Source organism: Saccopteryx leptura, chromosome 7, assembly GCF_036850995.1.
Source record: "Saccopteryx leptura isolate mSacLep1 chromosome 7, mSacLep1_pri_phased_curated, whole genome shotgun sequence".
Taxonomy (NCBI): Eukaryota; Metazoa; Chordata; class Mammalia; order Chiroptera; family Emballonuridae; genus Saccopteryx; species Saccopteryx leptura.
Genome location: NC_089509.1, coordinates 32,583,467 through 32,605,200, shown reverse-complemented (window position 1 = coordinate 32,605,200; position 21,734 = coordinate 32,583,467). Strand labels below are relative to the sequence as shown.

General features: G+C 38.7%; 1 protein-coding gene across 13 annotated transcripts in view; it reads right to left on the bottom strand.

Moving 5' to 3' along the window:
• MBD5 (methyl-CpG binding domain protein 5) overlaps positions 1-21,734 on the bottom strand; it is a 512,364-nt gene that overhangs the window by 418,020 nt on the left and 72,610 nt on the right. Inside the window, exon 3 of one of the 13 annotated variants that reach the window (XM_066346274.1) lies at positions 11,611-11,661. The exons of the other annotated variants lie outside the window; for them this stretch is intronic. The gene's annotated coding sequence lies outside the window, so the exon portion shown is untranslated. The remainder of the gene's footprint in view (positions 1-11,610; positions 11,662-21,734) is intronic. 13 annotated transcript variants of the gene reach the window in all.

The window sequence follows — 21,734 nt, the reverse complement described above, 5'->3', positions numbered from 1 at the left end:
AAAGTAACCTTTTCCTTTTTAATTAATAGTGTATGAGGTGATACTTTGATACCATGTGAATATTCTGCTTCCTAAGTCTTTTACCCAATAATTTTTACATTGATTGGTGACTGTTGCCTGAATCAGTTATTACAATTGTGAAAAGTAATGGTGATTTTGTTTCTATTCTTATTCTATATTTATGAGCTGGCATTCTTCTGTAAAGAAGCACTTTCCCTTCACTGATTCTTTGCTCTAATTTTTTTAATCACATCAGTGTGGACTCATGGGTTTCTGTTTTTAATTCATTATGTTAGAATCCATTTCTATCATTATTTAATAGTCCCGTTTCTCCAAATTTGTCCAGAGGGAGCCTCCTTAAAGCTGGCATCTGTGTCTCTTAGATATGTCCCTTCAGTTTTTGAGCCTTGACTGAAATACATTTTTAAAATAATGATCTTTTTTTTTTTTTTTTTTTTTGTATTTTTCCGAAGCTAGAAACGGGGAGAGATAGACAGCTCCCGCATGCGCCCGACTGGGATCCACCCGGCACGCCCACCAGGGGGCGATGCTCTGCCCACCAGGGGGCGATGTTCTGCCCGTCCGGGGCGTCGCTCTGCCGAGACCAGAGCCACTCTAGCGCCTGGGGCAGAGGCCAAAGAGCCATCCCCAGCACCCGGGCCATCTTTGCTCCAGTGGAGCCTTGGCTGCGGGAGGGGAAGAGAGAGACAGAGAGGAAGGAGACGGGGAGGGGTGGAGAAGCAGATGGGCGCTTCTCCCGTGTGCCCAGGCCGGGAATCGAACCCGGGACTTCCGCAAGCCAGGCCGACGCTCTACCACTGAGCCAACCGGCCAGGGCCAATAATGATCTTTTTGAAAATGGAAATCAATATATGCAATAAGAGAACCCTACTAGAAGTACTCTTCCAAACTGAGGGATAAAACAGGGATATTAATTATTACCAATATTATTTAAAATGATTTCAAATATTTTTTACAAATGCGCAGCAGAAAAAAATGAATTAATATATCATACGAAGAGGCAAAGTATTATTTTGATAAAATTGTAGTCTATAAAATTTAAAATCAGGGCAGAAATAATTAACAAGTTTAATAAATTTTGCAGGTATAATTTAAATATACTAAAGTAATATTGCCAAATAATAACTAGCTAGAAAATACAATGAAGGAAGAGATTTTGTTCCAAATAACAAGGAAAAACTGCATATTTTGGAATGTAATTTCATGAGAGGTGCATTTAATCTTTATGAAGACAACCATTAAACTTAAATAGGAAATTTAAACTATGACTTAAACAAATGGAGAAAATGTCATATACTTAAATGGGTGACCATAACATTATAAAAAGAGTGTTTTAGTTTAGCATAGTGGATAAAACATTGGTTCATCTCCATTCTTTCCTGAAATACCATTTAAATAATATAAATATATATATATAAATTATAACACTACAAGAATAAAAAATAAAGACGCAAACAACAGATAAAAGATGTCAATACAATTTTTGAAACTGGTAATTGGATTGATTGAAGATAACCCACAGGATGAAAAGGTTAAGGGAGGAAGGAAAGAGAGAAAGAAGAGAGAGAGCAAGAAAAAAAGAGAGAGAGAGAGAAAGAGAGAGAGAAAGCAGTTCTACTGCAGAATCTCAGAAACGCTCAGGAACTGTACTTTTGGATACAAGGGTGTATTTGGGTAGGGCTTTAAATGGAAGAATTTGTTGACAATTAAAAAAAATTTTTTTTTATTCATTTTAGAAAAGAGAGAGAGAGAGAGAGAGAGAGAAAGGAGGAGCAGGAAGCATCAACTCCCATATGTGCCTTGACCAGACAAGTGCAGGGTTTTGAACCAGCGACCTCAGTGTGCCAGGTCAAGGCTTTATCCACTGCGCCACCACAGGTCAGGTACTTTGTTGACAATTTTTTAAAGAAGTTGCCAAATAAATGGATCTCCTTCTCTACTCTGGAGTCAGGAAACTACTCAAACAGATGACTGAAGTGTTATTTTCAAGAACAGTGATTTTCAACTTTTCATCTCATGGCTCACATAAACTAATTTCTAAAACCCTGCAGCACACCAAAAATATATATATATTTTTGCCAATTTGACAAAAATAATTGGTATAATTTTGACTCATTCACACTGGACCGCTATTGTTATGTTGGCTTCTGTCATTTTTTTATTTGACAATCTAACAAGAGGTCAATGGCCTGAATAAATAGACAGCTATGGCATGTTTTAAAAATTCTGCAGCCTGACCAGGCGGTGGCGCAGTGGATAGAGCATCGGACTGGGATGCAGAAGACCCAGGTTCAAGACCCCGAGGTCGCCAGCTTGAGCGCGGGCTCATCTGGTTTAAGCAAAGCTCACCAGCTTGGACCCAAGGTCGCTGGCTAGAGCAAGGGGTTACTTGGTCTGAATTAGAATTCTAGCAAAGAAAGAAGGAAGTAGAAGCTATACAAGAGCCAACCTGTAGAAAATACAAGGAAAAGATCTCAAAAGCTAACAAAGTTAAATTATATAAAATGGATTGACAGATCAGTAACTAAATTTTTGAAAGAAACAGTAGAAGCGAGAAACCAGTTAAATAATAACTTCAATAGGCTAAAATAAATTCAATAGTAATCTAGAATTCTATACTATAAAAGTCTTCTAACAATGAGGTGAAGTAAGGTTATTTACAGATAAAAACATAAAAGGTTTATTAATCTCATATCCTCACTGACCTCACTTTTAAACAAAAAGAAAATAATACCAAATGCAAGATGTAAATGCCAGAGAAATGATAGGGGGTAAAGGAGGTGAATGTAAGTATCATTCACATTATAAAACAATGATATGCATTTATGACAATTAAAAATTATAGAAATACATAAAATAAAAACATAAATTGGGAAAAAGTGAGCAGAGTTTAAATGTTCTGTTCTAAGGTCTTTTTTGTTTGCATGGTTACTACAGATATGTGCATAATTTGGAAAGTAAACATAACATTTCTATGGTAAGCAACTAAAAGTAATATGACTTCCAAACTAGTATAAAAACAAATACAAGAAAAAAATAATGAAGAATAGAAGAAGGGAGGGAAAAGAAGCATAAAATGGTGGGAAAATAAAAACAAAATTAAATGGCAGATATAAACTCAAATTATCAGTAATTATAATAAATGTAAATAAATGAATTTTATGATCCAATAAAAAGATAAAACTTGTCAGATTGGATTAAGAATGTTTCAGCGGCCCTGGCCGGTTGGCTCAGTAGTAGAGCATCGGCCTGGCGTGCAGAAGTCCCAGGTTTGATTCCCAGCCAGGGCACACAGGACAGGCGCCTGTCTGCTTCTCCACCCCTCCCCCTCTCCTTCCTCTCTGTCTCTCTCTTCCCCTCCCACAGTGAGGCTCCATTGGAGCAAAGATGGCCCAGGTGCTGGGGATGGCTCCTTGGCCTCTGTCCCAGGTGCTAGAGTGGCTCTAGTCGCAACAGAGCGACGCCCCGGAGGGGCAGAGCATCGCCCCCTGGTGGGCAGAGCGTCGCCCCCTGGTGGGCGTGCCGGGTGGATCCCAGTCAGGCGCATGCGGGAGTCTGTCTGACTGTCTCTCCCCACTTCAGAAAAATACAAAAAAAAAAAAAAAAAAGAATGTTTCAGCTAGATTGTTTTTTATCTTTTCAAAAGATACCTATGTAATACAAATGTATAAAGTGAAAAAATATTAATGGCAAATATTATTGAAAATTATATTAATATTAGTCAAAATATATTCAGATAAAAAGCATTACTAGAAATACAGAGGATCATTTTAAATAATAAAAGGCTTAATTTTCTAGGAGAACATAACATTATCCAATTTGTATGCAACTAATAACATAATCTCAAAATACATAATGCAAAACTTGACAAGTAGAACTAAACACCACCACAAAATGGGACATTTTTAATATACACAAGTAACTGAAAGGTCAAGAAGACAATGCAATAATAACATAGAAGATTTGAACACATATAAAATGGCACCAACAGTTGTTGAATATACATTGTTTTCAAGTACATTTCCAAAATAAAACATTTCAAAAACCTAATCACACACTAGGCCACAAATGCAGGTTCAGCAACTTTAAAATAATAGATATTATATAAATCACATTCTCCAACAAAAATGAGATTAACATAGATTTTAATAACAAAAAAATAACTAGAAATTATTCAACAGTTTTAAAAATAAGAAGCGTATTTCTAAATAACTTAAAACAGGAATTGGAACTAAATATTCAGAACTAAAGGACAACCAAAATATAATATGAAAACTTGTGGTTTCTAGCAAAATCAATAACTGAGTACTTTATAGTCTTAAATGCCTAGAGGACAAGAAATAAAGAGAGAAATAAAAGAAATATTAAAGAAAAATAAAATAGAGATGACATAAAGCTAAAAGCTGACCCTGAAAAGACTAATAAAGCTACAAGCCTTTGGAGAGATTTAGCAAAAAGTAATAAGGAAGGAAAAAGGAAGAGAGGAAGAAAAGAGAGAAACAGAATGAAGACAAGTGTGCAGAAATAGTTAATATCAAAAACTTTGTAAAACTATACATGCTGCACTGAAATAAGGAGGTATTAAAACAGCTTCATGGCAATACAAATTTAAGATTAAATAGAAAAGTATAAACAATATTATTAAAGAAAATGAATCAATAGTAAAAAGCTTCCCACAAATTAAATTCCAGACCCATATGTACAATCTAGGGTATTATTTAAACCCTATGATTCTTAGTTGATTTATTTATAAAATGAATATTATAATATCCCATTATATCATCTCATAAGTATTATACGTTTTCACAAGCATTTATTTTGAGGATTAAATCGAAAAAGTACATAAAGGAAATCTGTGAAGTCTAAAGTGTTATATAAAAACTATAAATATTATTCACTCAATTTTAGATTTAAATTAGAAAACCCGTAATTTAAAAAATAGACACATTCTAAAGAATCCGCCAAAAAGTCAAGTTTTCACCATAAGGCAAATAAATCTTATTTTGCTGCTGCCTCCACTAACTAACTAAGGACACATTCTCTGGGGAAAAAAATTGGCCACAAAAAAATACAACTGAAAATTAGGAATGCTAAAAAAATTTTAAGCTCATTTTAATAAAGTCAGCATTATATGTTAAAACTTTAATGACAGTTATAAATATAATTTAAATAACAAGTATATTTTGTTTAGGACAATATGTTAAAGATAAAAACAAATAAAAAAAACTATTGCAGGATGGGACAAAAAGCATAATAAAAACACTGGTTTAATTTTCATGGGTCACTAGTTAAGGCTTTTTTTCCTCTTGAAACACTCCTTAGAAAGTGTGCTTCATACAGTACTGTAAATTTATTCATATACATTTTTCATGTATACCTCCGAAGTATGAGATACAAGATTAGCTGCTGAAGATACAAAGATGAAAAACAGTGGAGATTTACAATTTTTCAATCTAGCAAGAAAGAGATAGATAAGTAAAAATACCCAAGTATGCACAAGGTGCTATAGATGTTCACAGAAGAGGTACACCTAATGCAAAACAAATAGAACAGAGATTCTCTCCAGAAGGGATGACTTGTAAACTGTAAAATCAAGAAACTAGTGTTAGCTAGGAGAAAGGGAGGAGTTGGATGACCATTCCAGGAGGAGGAAACTCAATTCTACACACTCCCTAAAACATCATCATGCACACATGTGTATTCGTGCGCATATGGGCCTGCCATAAACTTTATTTCATAAGGAGTAAGACTGTATTTGTATTATTATTATTATTATTTTTTGTATTTTTCTGAAGCTGGAAACAGGGAGAGACAGTCAGACAGACTCCCGCATGCGCCCGACTGGGATCCACCCGGCATGCCCACCAGGGGCGATGCTCTGCCCCTCAGCGGCATCGCTCTGCCGTGACCAGAGCCACTCTAGCGCCTGGGGCAGAGGCCAAAGAGCCATCCCCAGCACCTGGGCCATCTTTGCTCCAATGGAGCCTTGGCTGCGGGAGGGGAAGAGTGAGACAAGAAGAAGGGAGGGGGGTGAAGAAGCAAATGGGCGCTTCTCCTATGTGCCCTGGCTGGGAATCGAACCCGGGTCCCCCGCACGCCAGGCTGACGCTCTATCGCTGAGCCAACCGGCCAGGGCCTGTATTATTTTTGAAATGAGAGATGAGTGTCTCTTTCCAAGGCAGGGTTTCTCAATCTAACACTATTGACTTTGGACTGAATAAATTTTAGTTGGTGGTGGCTATCCTTTGTATTGTAGGATGTTTAGCAGGAATCTGATCCCCTCAGGTAAGGAAAATCAAAAATATCTCCCAAACATTGCCGAATGTGCTCAAAGGGTCAAAAGCACCCACAGTTGAGAACCGCTCCTCTAAAACAAGAAAGAATAATACTTTACAACTCTATAGCTTTGTCTTTTCAGCAACTTACCACCCCAGTTATTCCAGAACTCCTAACAAATTACCAAGGTAAATGTTTATATCCTTTCCCTTCACTACTTTGTTGTACAGCAATCCTCTCCTTATCTGTGGTTTTATTTTCCAAAGTTTCAATTATCCACAGTGAACCCTGGTCCAAAAATATTAAATGATAAACTCCAGTAATAAACAATTCATAAGTTTTAAATTGTACACCAATCTACCATATATCCTCATGTATAAAACACTCCCATGTATAAGATGCATCTTCATTTTGGGGCCTGAAATTTGAAAAAGAATGTATTACATAAAGTTATTTAACTCAAGCTTTATTCATCATAAAGTTCATACAACTCCTCATCGCTGTCAAAACTCCCATCCATTAGCTTGTCCTCATTTGTGTCTGATGACAAATCAGTCTTTATCTATTGCCTAGTCCTCAGTTCTATCTGTGGCATTTGAAATCCACACTTTTACAACCACTGTATAAGATGCATCCAAATTTTAGACCCCAACTTTTTTGAAAAAAGGTGTGTCTTATACATGGGGAAATATGGTTAAGTGGTGTGATAGAATCTTGTGTTGTCTTTCTCAGTCTTGCCCTGGACCTGAATCAGCCCTTTGTCTTGTATATCCAGGTTGTATATCAGGGGTCCCCAAACTATGGCCCGCAGGCCACATGCGGCCCCCTGAGGCCATTTATCCGGCCCCGCTGCACTTCTGGAAGGGTACCTCTTTCATTGGTGGTCAGTGAGAGGAGCATAGTTCCCATTGAAATATTGGTCAGTTTGTTGATTTAAATTTACTTGTTCTTTATTTTAAATATTGTATTTGTTCCCGTTTTGTTTTTTTACTTTAAAATAAGATATGTGCAGTGTGCATAGGAATTTGTTCATAGTTTTTTTTATAGTCCGGCCCTCCAACGGTCTGAGGGGCAGTGAACTGGCCCCCTGTGTAAAAAGTTTGGGGACCCCTGTTGTATATGCTATTTATCTATTAGTCCAGGGGTCCCCAAACTGTGGCCCCCTGAGGCCATTTGTCTGGCCCCTGCCGCACTTCCGCACTTTCACTGGTGGTCAGTGAGAAGAGCACATTGACCATCTCATTAGCCAAAAGCAGGCCCATAGTTCCCACTGAAATACTGGTCAGTTTGTTATTTAAATTTACTTGTTCTTTATTTTAAATATTGTATTTGTTCCCGTTTTGGTTTTTTACTTTAAAATAAGATGTGTGCAGTGTGCATAGGGATTTGTTCATAGTTTTTTTTATAGTCCAGCCCTCCAATGGTCTGAGGGACAGTGAACTGGTCCCCTGTGTAAAAAGTTTGGGAAACCCTGTATTAGTCACTTATTAGCCATCTGGATTATCAGTCCTCTGTCACAGCAGAAACTACGCTTGTGTTCAAGTAGCCCTTTTTTTACTTAATAATGGCCCCAAAACACAAGGGTAGTGATGCTGATGATTTGGATATGCCAAAGAAAGGCTGTAAGTGCTCCCTTTACGTGAAAGGTATAATGTGCTTATCTTAATAAAGAATGAAAAAAATTGTATGTTGAGTTTGCTAATATCTATGGTAAGAACAGATATTCTGTGAAATTGCCTAATCTATAAGTTAAACTTTATCATAGGTAAGTATGTATAAGAAATAAGAATACATATAAAGTTTGATTTCAACCATCCACTAAGAGTCTTAGAATGTATCCTCCATGGATGTGGGAGAATTAGAGTAATTTTCTTTTAAATAGTCAAAAGCATATCAATGAATGAAAAGAGAAAAGTTTAAATGTCAAACTGATATAATTTTTCCCTAGGAAATTAAAAATTAATACTGCTTTGTTAACTCTTAACAGTATGTTAGTTACTTTTTCTATATTCTCTTTGAGAAACAGGGTACCTCAAGTTCCTTTTTCTCACACAAAAGACCATTTAAAATGGCCTGATAGTTCAAGGATCCCAATTAACACCTAACATTGCAAGCACTGAACAATATCTGAAACATTATTCACTTAGAACATTTTTCACATCTGTTGAAGGTATCAAGAAGACTCCAAAAAGGTATCAGGAAGTCTCTAAAAATTCACTGTAAAGAAATTAATTTAAAAATGAGTACTATTCATACAGACACATATTGCTCATAATATAAGAAATTTGTTTTAATAGTATACCACACAGTTTCAAAACACTTTATAAATGTTAACTCTATAATTAAATGTTCCGACCTGTTATAAAAAATTAAGTATCTGAAATCTTCAAAAAAAAAATCTCCTTAAAATATATATTACATTAAAATATATAATACTATAGTATTTTAACACTAAGTAAATTAAGAGTAATTCTTACTTAAATGCAGACTGTATATGTATTAAAGGGATTAACTAATACAACCAAAAATATAGTATATCACAGGTAGTCAAGTATATATTATTTCCTAGCAATTACATTGAATTTTGTATTACCTCTAAGATGTAATGTAGACATGGCGTAAGTAGTTTCCTTCTCTTTCTCTACCCTCCCTTCCTTCTTCCCTCCCTCCCTCCCTCCCTATCTCCCTCCCTTCCTCCCTCCTTCCCTCCCATCCTTCCTTCCTTCCTTTCTTTCTTCCTCCCTTCCTTCCCCTTCCTCCCTTCCTTTCTCTTTTTTTCAGCAAGTTAAAAGAAGACTTTATTGGCCATGTAGGAACAAAGTCAGAGAAAAGGGGGCCTTGGACACGGGTTCAAGTTAGCCCAGGGCGAGCTTCCACTGCCCACTGCTCCCTTGGCTGCAAGTCTCAGGAGAACCCTTAGAGCTTTGGAAAGAGAGGAGTAAAGAAAATGCACCTGGCAGGATGGGAGGGGGAAACAAGGTGAAGGAGAACAAGGGAAAAGGCACCAGTGTACTCTTGAAAGGGAGAGCGCCAGTTTCAGTATCTAAAGCAACAGAATAAGGGAAGATTTGTTCACTTTCAAATCCTTCTTTAAAAATGTTATCTTAATATTCACTATGTTCTTTTAGGATTTTGAAAATAAACATTTCTATGACAAACATTTTCCCACCTGTTAAAAAGAATTGCTGAATCTGGAGTTCTTTGAAATTTATTTATTGATTTTAGAGAGAGAGGAAGGGGAAATGGGATGGAGAAAGACAGAAAGAGAAGTATCAATTTATTGGTCCACTTGTTTCATGCATTCATTGGTTGATTCTTATATGTGTCCTGACCAGGGATAGAACCTCGCAACCCTGGTGTATTAGAACAACGTTCTAACCAACTGACCTACCCAACCAGGGCTGACCTTGAGTTTTTAATTATGACCCAACGTTTTAAAATGATTAGGTATATGCTAGGAGTAATGTCAACTTTTAAACTAGTTTCAGTGAGCATAAAGTAGCCACTTGCCACTATTTATTTATTTATTTATTTATTTATTTATTTAAAGTACTCTGCTAGCTTTCACTAATGATTAAAGATGAATCACCAGGTCTTTTATACATTGGTGTAATGAGGCAGTATTGAGTGGTTGAAATAGTATAGTATTGGTTTTGAATTCAGACACATCTAGATTTGAATCCTGTCTCAGAGACAGAGTATCCATGGGACTTTGGTCAAGTCACTTGTTTTAAATCTCTAAGAGCAGATTCTGTACCTATTTCTAATACCTGTGTTGACCTAGCTTGTAGCAGGTATTTTATGTTATTTTTCTTCCTCTTCAAAATGTTTATAAATTTTCAGAAAAATTTCACCGCATTCTGTTCTAGATCAAAAAAGATAAGGCTTTGGCACTGTGCCTAATATGAAAAATATTAGTATCTCAAAATATCAATGCAAATGCCATTGTGGATATTTAAAAATACTATTTATACTGTGTACTCATACTACTAAATGTAGTTACTACTACTTAAAAGTTATATATAAAAAATGACAGTAGAAAATTAATATTTCAAGACAAATACAATAAAAGTGGAATTTTAAAATATTTTAAAGTCCCTGAGTTAATCTTTACTTTAGAGTAGTTGAGTTCAAATACAGGGCTCTGTATTAAATTTTCCTTCTAAAGATTTGCAAGAGATACTAAACTATACTAATCCTTAGGATGCCAATATACAACTTGTTAAAACTTGAATTACTCTTCGAAGCAGATTCAAGGAAATTCCAAACAAAGAAATTTCTTTAGAAATTAGAAAATTTTAATTTTAAAAATGCTTTTGGAAACTGAGTTATAAGACAGTTAAGCAAACAAAATTATGTCCTCAGTTTACTGAATTAGCTATAGTGATTCTGGATTGGAGTTGTACATTTTGAAATTTCTGATATGTGAAAATTTAAAACTGTTAACAAAATCATGCACAGAAAGAATATTTTTAAATTGGTAATCTGGCTTATAAACAAACAAAATAAAACTAATAATTCTGATGACTGGTGTAAAGATGTGTCTACTCAGTGGTTATGGATCAAAATCACCACCTGGAGGGCTTATTAATATAATGCAGCCCCACCCCCACCCCCTAGAATTTCTGATTCAATAGGTCTTTGGAATTTGCATTTCTAACAAATTCCCAGGTGATGCTGATGCTGCAGGCCAGATTAGTTTTGTAGGCTGTGAGAACTACTGGTCCAAATATCCTAAAATCCTTATTATTCCTAGTCTTTTTTTTAACCTGAAAAATATGTTATATTTTCTGGACCTAATTCATCCATTTATTGTTACAGCAGTTTAAAAAGGTTCTGGTGATAAAGTGGTAAACGTGATAGATAAGGTTCCTATTTCCATGGAGCTTCATTACATTCTATTGGTAAGAGAAACAATAATATGCAAACAAACAGAAAAATACTGGAAGTAGTAGTGCCTTAAACAATTAAAACAGAGGTGATGTGACTTGAGTGATTTCTTTAGATTAGTGGTGGTTGGAATAGACTTCTCTGAGGAGTTAACATTTAAGCTGAGACTAACATGAGCCAGTCCTAGAAAGACTGAAGGGAAGAACATTCTAGGTACAGGGAATACTTGCTATAAATGTCCTAAAGGAGGAATAAGCTTGATATGTTATGAAATAGCTTAATTTGGATTACAAATAAGGGTGGAGAGATAGGGACCAGATCAATCATGTAGGGACATTTGTTATGAAGATTAAATAATATAATTAATATACAATAGCCAGTAATTACCTGTTATTTTGTGCGTATTTAACAAAGAGTACTTACAAAATGTTGTTCTAGATCAGTCTCTTCTATACTTCCAGATGTACGCATCAGCTCAAAACAAAAAAAGAAGGGGCCTGGCTAGTTGGCTCAGTGGTAGAGCATTGGCCCAGCATGTGGATGTCCCGGGTTCGATTTCTTATCAGGGCACAAAGGAGAAGCCACCATCTGCTTCTCCACCCTTCCCTCTCTATCTCCCTTCTTTCTATCTCTCTCTTCCCCTCCCGCAGCCATGGGTCTATTAGAGCTAGTTGGCCTGGGCTCTGAGGATGGCACCGTGGCCTCACTTCAGGCACTAAAAATAGTTCTGGTTGCAACGGAGCAACGCCCAGATGGGCAGAGCATCACCCCCCAGTGTGCAATTTTGTGCGGCCCGCAGACTAATCCACGAAGTTCAAAATATTTTGGATAAAATTAAGTAAGCCTATGGGCCTACTTGTATTTTTCATTTCTCTAGCATCCTAGCTAGATATTAGCTTAGTTAACAGCAGTTGTGATGCGAACTACAGTTTCTCGTTGTTTTGTGACACTGAGTAAACTGCATGTACGATTGTGCTTGTTGTACTGATTTTTTTTTGTTTTCAACTGCAGTGAGAAAAGTGTTGCGTAACAGTTGCCTTTTATAGACCTAGTGTGGCCCACCAAAGGGCTGTGATCTTGCTCTGCGGCCCACATGCTGAGTTGAGTTTGAGACCCCTGATTTAAAGTATAGGATTACAGGGCTACATTGTTCCAAGTAGCTCTGAACCTCTTCTTCTAGAAATACTGTAAGAATCAATTTAAAAGCCCCATAAAAGTCTACTGCTTTTTAACTTTTACTTGTTTTTGATCAAGGAACAAACAAAACACAGAAACAAAAACCTTGTTTATTAGTCATTACTCAGAAAGAGTTAATTGTTTGTAAATTCAAAATTAACCTAAAAAAATAATGATAATACAGATAACATTCAAAATAACAGCACAGAGGCCCTGGCTGGTTGGGTCACTGGTAGAGCGTCGGCCTGGCGTGCGGGGGACCCGGGTTCGATTCCCGGCCAGAGCACATAGGAGAAGTGCCCATTTGCTTCTCCACCCCCCCCCTTCCTCTCTGTCTCTCTCTCTTCCCCTCCCGCAGCCAAGGCTCCATTGGAGCAAAGATGGCCCGGGCGCTGGGGATGGCTCCTTGGCCTCTGCTCCAGGCACTAGAGTGGCTTTGGTCTCGGCAGAGCGACGCCGTGGAGGGGCAGAGCATCGCCCCCTGGTGGGCAGAGCGTCGCCCCTGGTGGGCGTGCCGGGTGGATCCCAGTTGGGCGCATGTGGGAGTCTGACTGTCTCTCCCCGTTTCCAGCTTCAGAAAAATACAAAAAAAAAAAAAAAAAAAACCAGCACAGAGTGTGAAGACAACCTTAGTTACAAAGGTATATAAGCAAAACAGCAGCACTAGGATGGGTGCACAACCTCTCACGTGATTAATTTCTAGGGAAAAGAAAAATTAGTCTGCAAGAATATTTTTTAGGATATTGGTATAAAAGAAGTCCACCAATGAATACATACATTATGTATATGTGTACAAGATGCAATGAATTTGAGAGAGTATTTACAGGAAAAGGGTCCAATGGGAGTATTCCTCAGGAAACTGTCACTTAACCTAATAATCTGCAAGAAAATAAAAGATGGTCATATTTAAGTTATGCTTCTACCTTTTCTAACTTCTTAACAGTAGTATTCCAATATACTTTCTTCTGAGCCTCACGTATTTTTGAGTAAAAACTATTAGCCTTTCTTATGAAAGAAAAAAAGCAGAGGCATAGAGAAGTAAAAAACTTTAAAGTTAAAGTTAAAATTATGGATAAGAAAAAAGAAACCTAGTCTCATTATTTCCAAATAAATATGAGAACTACAGATTATATAAATGAAAAAGAATTGAGGAAGGACAGTTCCTAGAGTACAAAAGAGTTTAAAAAATAGAGAAGTTACGGGAAGCAAAAAGAACCCCATCTTCAAACTGCATCCTACTGGTTAAAGGAGCTCTTAGCAATGGTCTGGGCCTGTAGGAATTACCCCTCTCATTGCATCATGGGATAAATAAGCCTCAGAAATCAAATGAAGGTTGCAGTAGAGGGTGTTTATGTCTGAGGAGGAGCGAGGGTAAAGAAATTATATAGATACATTATAAAATAGTTTTCATAGAAATACTACCATGACATCCATAGAACATCAAAAAAAAAATCCAATTCAATTAAAAAAAATGGGCAGAGGACCTGAATAGATGTTTCTACAAAAGACATGTAGATGCTCAACATCACTAATCTTCAAGGAAAGGCAATCAAAACCTCAATGAGATATCACATCACACCTGTCAGAATGGTTATTTCCAAAAATACAAGAAATAAGTGTTGGCTAGGATGTGGAGAAAAAGAAACCCTCTTGCACTGATGGTGGAACTGTAAACTAGAGCAGTTAATTTATAATATGGATAACAATATGAAGATTCTTCAAATTTAAAACAAAACTACCATACAACCCTATAATTCCACTTTTGAGTATTTATCTGAAGAAAACAAAAATCAATAATTTGAAAAGGTATATGTGGGTGACATCAGAAAAATGATGGCATGAGAGATTCTACCAATCTCTCCCCTTGAAATTTCAACAAATTTTACAACTAAACATAGAGGGAAAAAACAAAACCGAACGAGCACCCAAAATTTATACACACCAGACAAAGGTATGGTTGGGTGAAAACGAGGCTGAATATATAAGACGAAAGATGGGGCATTTCTCTTTCCACGCTGATCTAGGTAGGGGCACTTTTGCTTGGAGCCGGGCGAAAAAGAGAGGTTGAACTAATAGGGACGGAGCAGAGGTAGGGCGGGCGCCCAAACAACGGAAAGATCACACCAGCTCTGCCGACGATCGTGACTGCACGTGCACACTGGTGGTGGGATCCATCTAAAATTACCAGCCCAGGGTGCCCGCATTAGCCAACGCCCACATCTTTGTGTATTCCCAGCAGTGCTAGTGACTCCACCTAGCATCATCACCTTGGGGAGTGAGTGAGCGCACGCATGGGCCGAGGTGCTTTGCCCAAGATTAACAATGCTGGGCACCTGCAGGGGCACCAGCATGTTTGGGCATTACCGGCTCCATGATCTCCAGTGCCAGACGCACACATGGGCCAAAACACTTAGCCTGACAATGCCTGGGTTAGGTGCCTGAATGGTGGCTGCAGCTGTCTGCGTGCAGTTGTGGGAGCTGGACAAACACATAGCCTGTCGCGGGCTAACAAGCAACCCAAGAGGGAAAAGCCTGTAGAGATTAAAACTGCAGCGCACTGAGGCATGCCAGCTAAGCCTGCCTGCCCATAAAATTTTGCCTGTGTGTAACAAAAAGGAACTTGGTCCTTGCTCCGTGCCCTGCCCTGCCTTCTTGTGCTGGTGGCTCTGGTTCCCACTGCCTTCCCCAGAACTGTTCTTTGAGCAGTGCTGCAGGGGGGACCTGCCTGTGCATAGATTCTCTTGCTAAGAGAACAGTAGCTGAAGCAGACCCCACAGCTAAGAATCCAGGCTGCTAGCTCCAGTGGGAGGGCTGTGTGGAGAGGTGCCTGAAAAACTGAGACTGCCATCACCAGAGCCATATAAGGGCAAAGCCCTAACAAGCCCCCTACCCCATCAACGGACTGAGGCCCAGCCTACGTCAATGCCACAGCGACATACCAGCAGACCTCTGTCCAAGAGCCACGCAGAGGCGAAACTCGTAGTACAGTGCCACCTGCCAAAAAAAAAGGAAGAAGCTACCTCTAAAACCATGAAAAAAAATATTTTTTAACTTTTTGTCATTTTTACTTCTTTCCTTTTTTTTATTTTCCCTTTGAACTACATTATCCACAGTTGTTACATTTTTCATTCTTTTTTTTTGAGGGTTTCATTTCTTCTGCTTTTTTCTTTCTTTTCTTTTTCTTCCTCTTTGTTTTATATTCTATTTTTTGTCCTTTCTTTCTCCTTATTCGCTTTCTCGTTTCTTCTTTATCCTTTTTCTTCCTTTTTTTTTTTCTTGCTCTCATCCAACTGTCACTTATCAAATTATTTTATTTTGAACTCATATTTTTCTTTGTGACATTATGCTGGTTTTTTACTACATTTTTGTCTATTTTGACTTCTATCCTCAGTCCCTACATCTTGTTCTCTGTAGTTTTTGTTCTACTTATCATTATAGAATTTTCATATTTTCACTGCATTATTTCAACTTTTATTTTACTTTCTTAATTATCTCTTATTAGTGTTAACAATACTACTCTCAGATGCCATTAAGTAAAATGAAATCAAATATCATGGATACAAAAGACAGAGACGTAGCTCAGACAGATGATGAAAAATCGCTAGAAAAAAATTTCAATTAGGCCCTGGCCGGTTGGCTCAGCGGTAGAGCGTCGGCCTAGCGTGCGAAGGACCTGGGTTTGATTCTCGGCCAGGGCACACAGGAGAAGCGCCCATTTGCTTCTCCACCCCTCCGCCGCACCTTCCTCTCTGTCTCTCTCTTCCCCTCCCGCAGCCAAGGCTCCATTGGAGCAAAAGATGGCCTGGGCGCTGGGGATGGCTCAGTGGCCTCTGCCTCAGGCGCTAGAGTGGCTCTGGTCGCCTCTGGTCGCAACATGGCGACGCCCAGGATGGGCAGAGCATCGCCCCCTGGTGGGCAGAGCGTCCCCCCATGGTGGGCGTGCCGGGTGGATCCCGGTCGGGCGCATGCGGGAGTCTGTCTGACTGTCTCTCCCTGTTTCCAGCTTCAGAAAAATGCAAAAAAAAAAAAAAAAAATTTCAATTATGTGGAAACTGGAGTTAAATGACAGGGAATTCAAAATTGAAGTTCTAAAAATACGCAATGAATTATAAGAAAGCTCTAGAAGGCAATTTAATGAGCTCAAAAAACAAGTTAATGAACAAAAAAACCACTTCATCAAGAAAATTTAAGCCAGACCAGGTGGTGGTGCAGTGGATAGAGCATCGAACTGGGATATGGAGGACCTAGGTTCGAGACCCCGAGGTCGCCAGCTTGAGCATGGGCTGATCTGGTTTGAGCAAGGCTCACCAGCTTGAATCCAAGGTCACTGGATCAAGCAAGGGGTCACTTGGTCTGCTGTAGCCCCCCTATCAAGGCACATATGAAAAATCAATCAATTAACAACTAAGGAGCTGCAACGAAGAATTGATGTTTCTCATCTCTCTCCCTTCCTGTCTGTCTGTCCTTATCTGTCTCTCACTCTGACTCTCTCTGTCTCTGCCACAAAAAAAAGAAAAGAAAATTTAAACTATAAAAAGAAACCAAACAGAGATAAAAAACTCAATACATGAACTGAAAAATGAGGTGACACGCATAGCTAATAGAACAGGCCAGATAGAAGAGAGAACTGGTGACATAGAAGATAGGAAGTAGAGATACTATAGAGAGAAGAGAGAGACTCACAAATTTAAAAAAATGAGAAAGCCCTACTAGAATTGTCTGACTCCATCAGAAAGAGCAATATAAGAATGATGGGTTTATCAGAAGTAGAAGAGAAAGAAGAAGGAATGAAGAACATGTTAAAACAAATAATATATGAGAATTTCCCAAGCCTGTGGAAAGAATTAGAGCCTTGAATCCAAGAAGCAAACAGAACACCGAGTTACCTTAACCCAAACAGACCTAATCCAACGCACATCATAATGAAATGATCATAAATCAATGACAAAGAAAAAATCCTCAAGGCAGCTAGAGAAAAGAAGAATATAACATATAAAGGAAGGTCCATAGGTTATCATCGGATTTCTCAGCAGAAACTCTGCAAGCCAGAAGAGAGTGGATCCCAGTATTTAAACAACTGAAAGAGAGAAACTACTAGCCAAGAATACTATATCCATCAAAGCTTTCCTTCAAATGTGGAGGGGAAATAAAAACATTCACAGATACAGAGAAGATGAGAGATTTTATCACCGAAAAATACCCACTTCAGGAAATACTAAAGAGGGTTATCTGACCAGATACAAAGAACAAAACAAAACAAAATCACAAGTAAGAGCTGCAACAAGAGCACAATAAAAACAAGAATAATCTGTGGCAAAAAATAAAAACACCCCAAAATGGGGGAGAGGACAAAAATTAGCAGTAACAAAGGAAGATGGAATGCAGAAGCAGTCATGAGATAATAGACTAAAAAGAATATGATATATATTCTTTTAATTACCTAATGGTAACCACCACTGAAAATATCACTACTGAAATACATGGCTTAAAAGAAGAAGAAACAGAGAAAAGAAGTATATAATACAACCAAAAAAAACCCAACCACAACAAATGACAGAAAAACAAAACAGAAGAACCAAACAAGAAATACAGCTATTAGAAAGCATTATATAAAATGGCAATAGGAAACCCTCAAGTGTCCATAATTACATTGAATGTAAGTGGATTGAACTCACCAATAAAAAGACACAGAGTAGTAGAATGGATTAAAAAACAAAATTCAACTGTATACTGCCTTCAGGAAACACATCTAAGCTATAAGGATAAAAATACACTCAAAGTGAAAGGCTGGAATATGATTCTCCAAGCAAACAATATCCAAGGAAAGGCAGGTGAAGCCATACTCATATCTAACAATGTTGACTATAAGACAACAAAGGTAATCAGAGACCATGATGGTCATTTCATAATGATAAAAGGGATATTAAATCAAGAAGATATAACACTTCTTAATATATAAGCACCAAACCAAGGAGCACCAAAGTATATAAGACATCTACTAACTGATCTAAAATTAAAAACTGACAAAAATACAATCATAGTTGGAGACCTCAATAAACCACTGATAGCTCTAGATCTGTTTTTCAACCAGTGTGCCGCGGCACACTAGTGTGCTCTGAGACATGGTAAGGTGTACCATGGGGAAATTAAACATAGGTCCCCAAACTATGGCCTGTGTAGGCTATTTAACCAGCCCGCCACCAGCCGCCTCCATCCGAACATGAACATTCCCCTCACAATACCTCCAGCTATCAGCGACAGGAAGAGTGGAGGCACAGGGAACGCTCACTGACCAATCACCTTCTAGGATTCATCCCGACCACTAGCGATGAACCAATAGTAGGCCGCCTCTCATCCACACCCAGGAAGGTCCCCCGCTCGGGCTGCCGCACACTTGTCATTGTGTGGCTGTGGTGAGTAGTTGAAGCTGCTACTCCTCCCCATAGTACTGATTTCTAATCCTGGTCAGGACTGGAGGTAAATGTTGCCACCACTAGATGAAGCCTCAGCCTCAGCTGGTTATGTCTATCCTGATGGTGTATGTATTTTACCTTTTTCTTTTTAAAAGAGGCCCCCGCAGAGGGTGATATACAATGCATCACAATGTTATCTATATTGTATATGGCCTCCTGAAGGGTCATCTTCTTAAAGAGCTCAAATCTCGATATACACCATCAAAACAGACAGAACCAAGGCCCCTGCACCCAACTGACCATGGGATTTGAACCCACAACCTCAGGGAGAACTCTAGTATTTATCAGAATCCTTACTAGAAAGCAAACTTCTCAATCTGACAGTAGAGATGCTCTGAGGACTTATGATGTTACACAAGTACCCAACATTTTCTAAAATTGATTTTGTCCAGTCTCTATATAGAGTATTTGCGAAATTGATTTGATCCCACAACCTTGATGAAAGCTCCAGTATCTATTAGCAGGACTGTATATATGAGGGGAAACATGGGACTGTATATATGAGGGGTTACATGGGACTGTATATATGAGGTTACATCGGTCTGTATATGAGGGGATGTTACGTGGGACTGTATATATGAGGGGGTTATCCTTTTTTATTTAACTTTCTTTTTACTAAATGTAATTTATTTAAAGGACCTCTGCCAGGCATATTTCACTCTTGTGACAGTTTGGGATCTCAGCAAGATGAGCAAGTGACAGTGATGGAGAAGTTTTTTTTTTTTTTTTTTTTGTATTTTCTGAAGCTGGAAACGGGGAGAGACAGTCAGACAGACTCCCGCATGCGCCCAACCGGGATCCACCCGGCACGCCCACCAGGGGGCGATGCTCTGCCCCTCCGGGGCAATGGAGAAGTTTTTGAGAAGGGAAAACGCAAATGCCGAACAGGGCCCTGGACAAAATTCTGACCCAGATGAAGGCCCTCGTATGAGTGGTCGACAAAAGAAAAAAGACAAGACGGTGAGCTCGAGGCAATACAGTGAAAGCTATCTTTCATTTGGATTTACTTTCACCGGGGATGAGACAGTACTGACTCCGCTGTGCTTGGTGTGTGGTGAGAAGCTTAATAGCGCCATGGTGCCAAGCAAGCTTAAACGCCATCTCCAAACGAAACACCCTTCCGTTCAAAACAAGCCAATGGACTATTTTATACACTTACGTACAAACAATGAGAAACGGGCAACTTTTTTGAGAAAAACCACAAAGGTAAACAAGAGAGCCCTCAAAGCTAGCTACCTTGTTGCTGAACTCGTAGCTAAATCAAAAGAGTCCCACACTGTGGCAGAAACATTAATACTGCCAGCTTGTAAAGCCATTGTAAATGAGATGCTTGGCCCTACCGTGGCCAAAGAGATAGCTAAAGTGCCTCTCACAGATAACACAACTGCCAGATGTATTGATGACATGTCTGTGGACATTGAAACTATTGTTTTGGAAAAGGTGCGCATTAGTAAGAAATTTGCCTTGCAACTTGATGAGTCGACAGATATTGGTGGACATTGTCAGCTCTTGGCCAACGTGCGTTTTGTGGATGGAGAAGCCATTAGAGAAAACTTCATATTTTGCAAGGCACTACCAGAAAAATCATTAGGAGAGGAAATATTTTGGGTCACGTTGGAATATCTTGATGAAAGCGGGCTTACTTGGGAAAACTTCACAGGTGTCTGCACTGATGGAGCCGCAGCCATGGTTGGGCGCATCTCAAAGGCTTCGTAAGTAGGGTCAAAGAAAGAAACCCAGATGTTATTGTTACGCACTGTTTTTTGCACTGTGAGGCCCTCGTTGCAAAGACCTTACCAGCAGATCTAGCTCCTGTGTTGGATGATGTTGTGAGCATAGTGAACTTTGTGAAGACGCAACCTTTGAGATGTCACTTATTTGCGTCTTTGTGTAAAGAAATGGGAGCTGAACATAAAATCTTATTGCTCCACACAGAGGTCCGGTAGCTGTCGCGCGGCAAAGTGCTGGCCCCTGTGTATGAGTTGCAAGAGGAACTTAAAAGTATTTCTGACAAATGAGAGGTCCGATTACTCAAAGCTGCTTACAAGTGATGAGTGGTGTGCAAAGCTGGCATACCTGGCTGATATATTTCATTATCTGAATGAACTGTACACACGGATGTAAGGCTGAAATGAAAACCTGCTTACAAGCACTGATAAAATGAACAGATTCCATTTAAAGGTGCAGCTCTGGCAACAACATGTACAGCATGGCAACCTTGAGATGTTTCCGCTCACTGAGAAACAGCATGATGGCAACATTGCTGCAATGTGCGAGGTGATTGGCAGATATTTGAAAACTCTTGAGAAGACGCTGTCATTTTATTTCTCTTCAGCCTTCACAGAATGCCTTGACTGGGTTAGAGACCCATACAGCTCAGTATTCGTTGCTGGAAAGGACATGACTTTAAAGGAGCAAGAGGAACTCACTGAACTGAAACAAGATCGTAGTTTAAAGCTAAAGTTTGCTGATCTTCATTTGGACAGTTTTGGTTATCTGTTGCCAAGAAGTTCCCCATTCTGGCCAACAAAGCTATTTTGACATTGCTCCTGTTTTCAACCACGTATCTATGTGAGCTGAGCTTTTCAAGCTTGACTGCGATAAAAACTAAAAACAGAGAGAGACTGAGAACTGTTGAGGAAGAGACTCGTGTGTGTCTTTCTACCATTCCTGCCAGGATATCCCTTTTGTGTTCATCGAAACAGGCCCAGGTTTCACACTGAGTATAAATACATTTAGAAACTATATTATTAACTATATGTATAATATGTACTGTGTTAGAGTGTCATTTTGTGCCATTTTGGTAGGTGGTGTGCCCCAGGATTTTGTAAATGTAAAAAATGTACCACGGCTCAAAAAGGTTGAAAATCACTGCTCTAGATCATTCATCCAAACAGA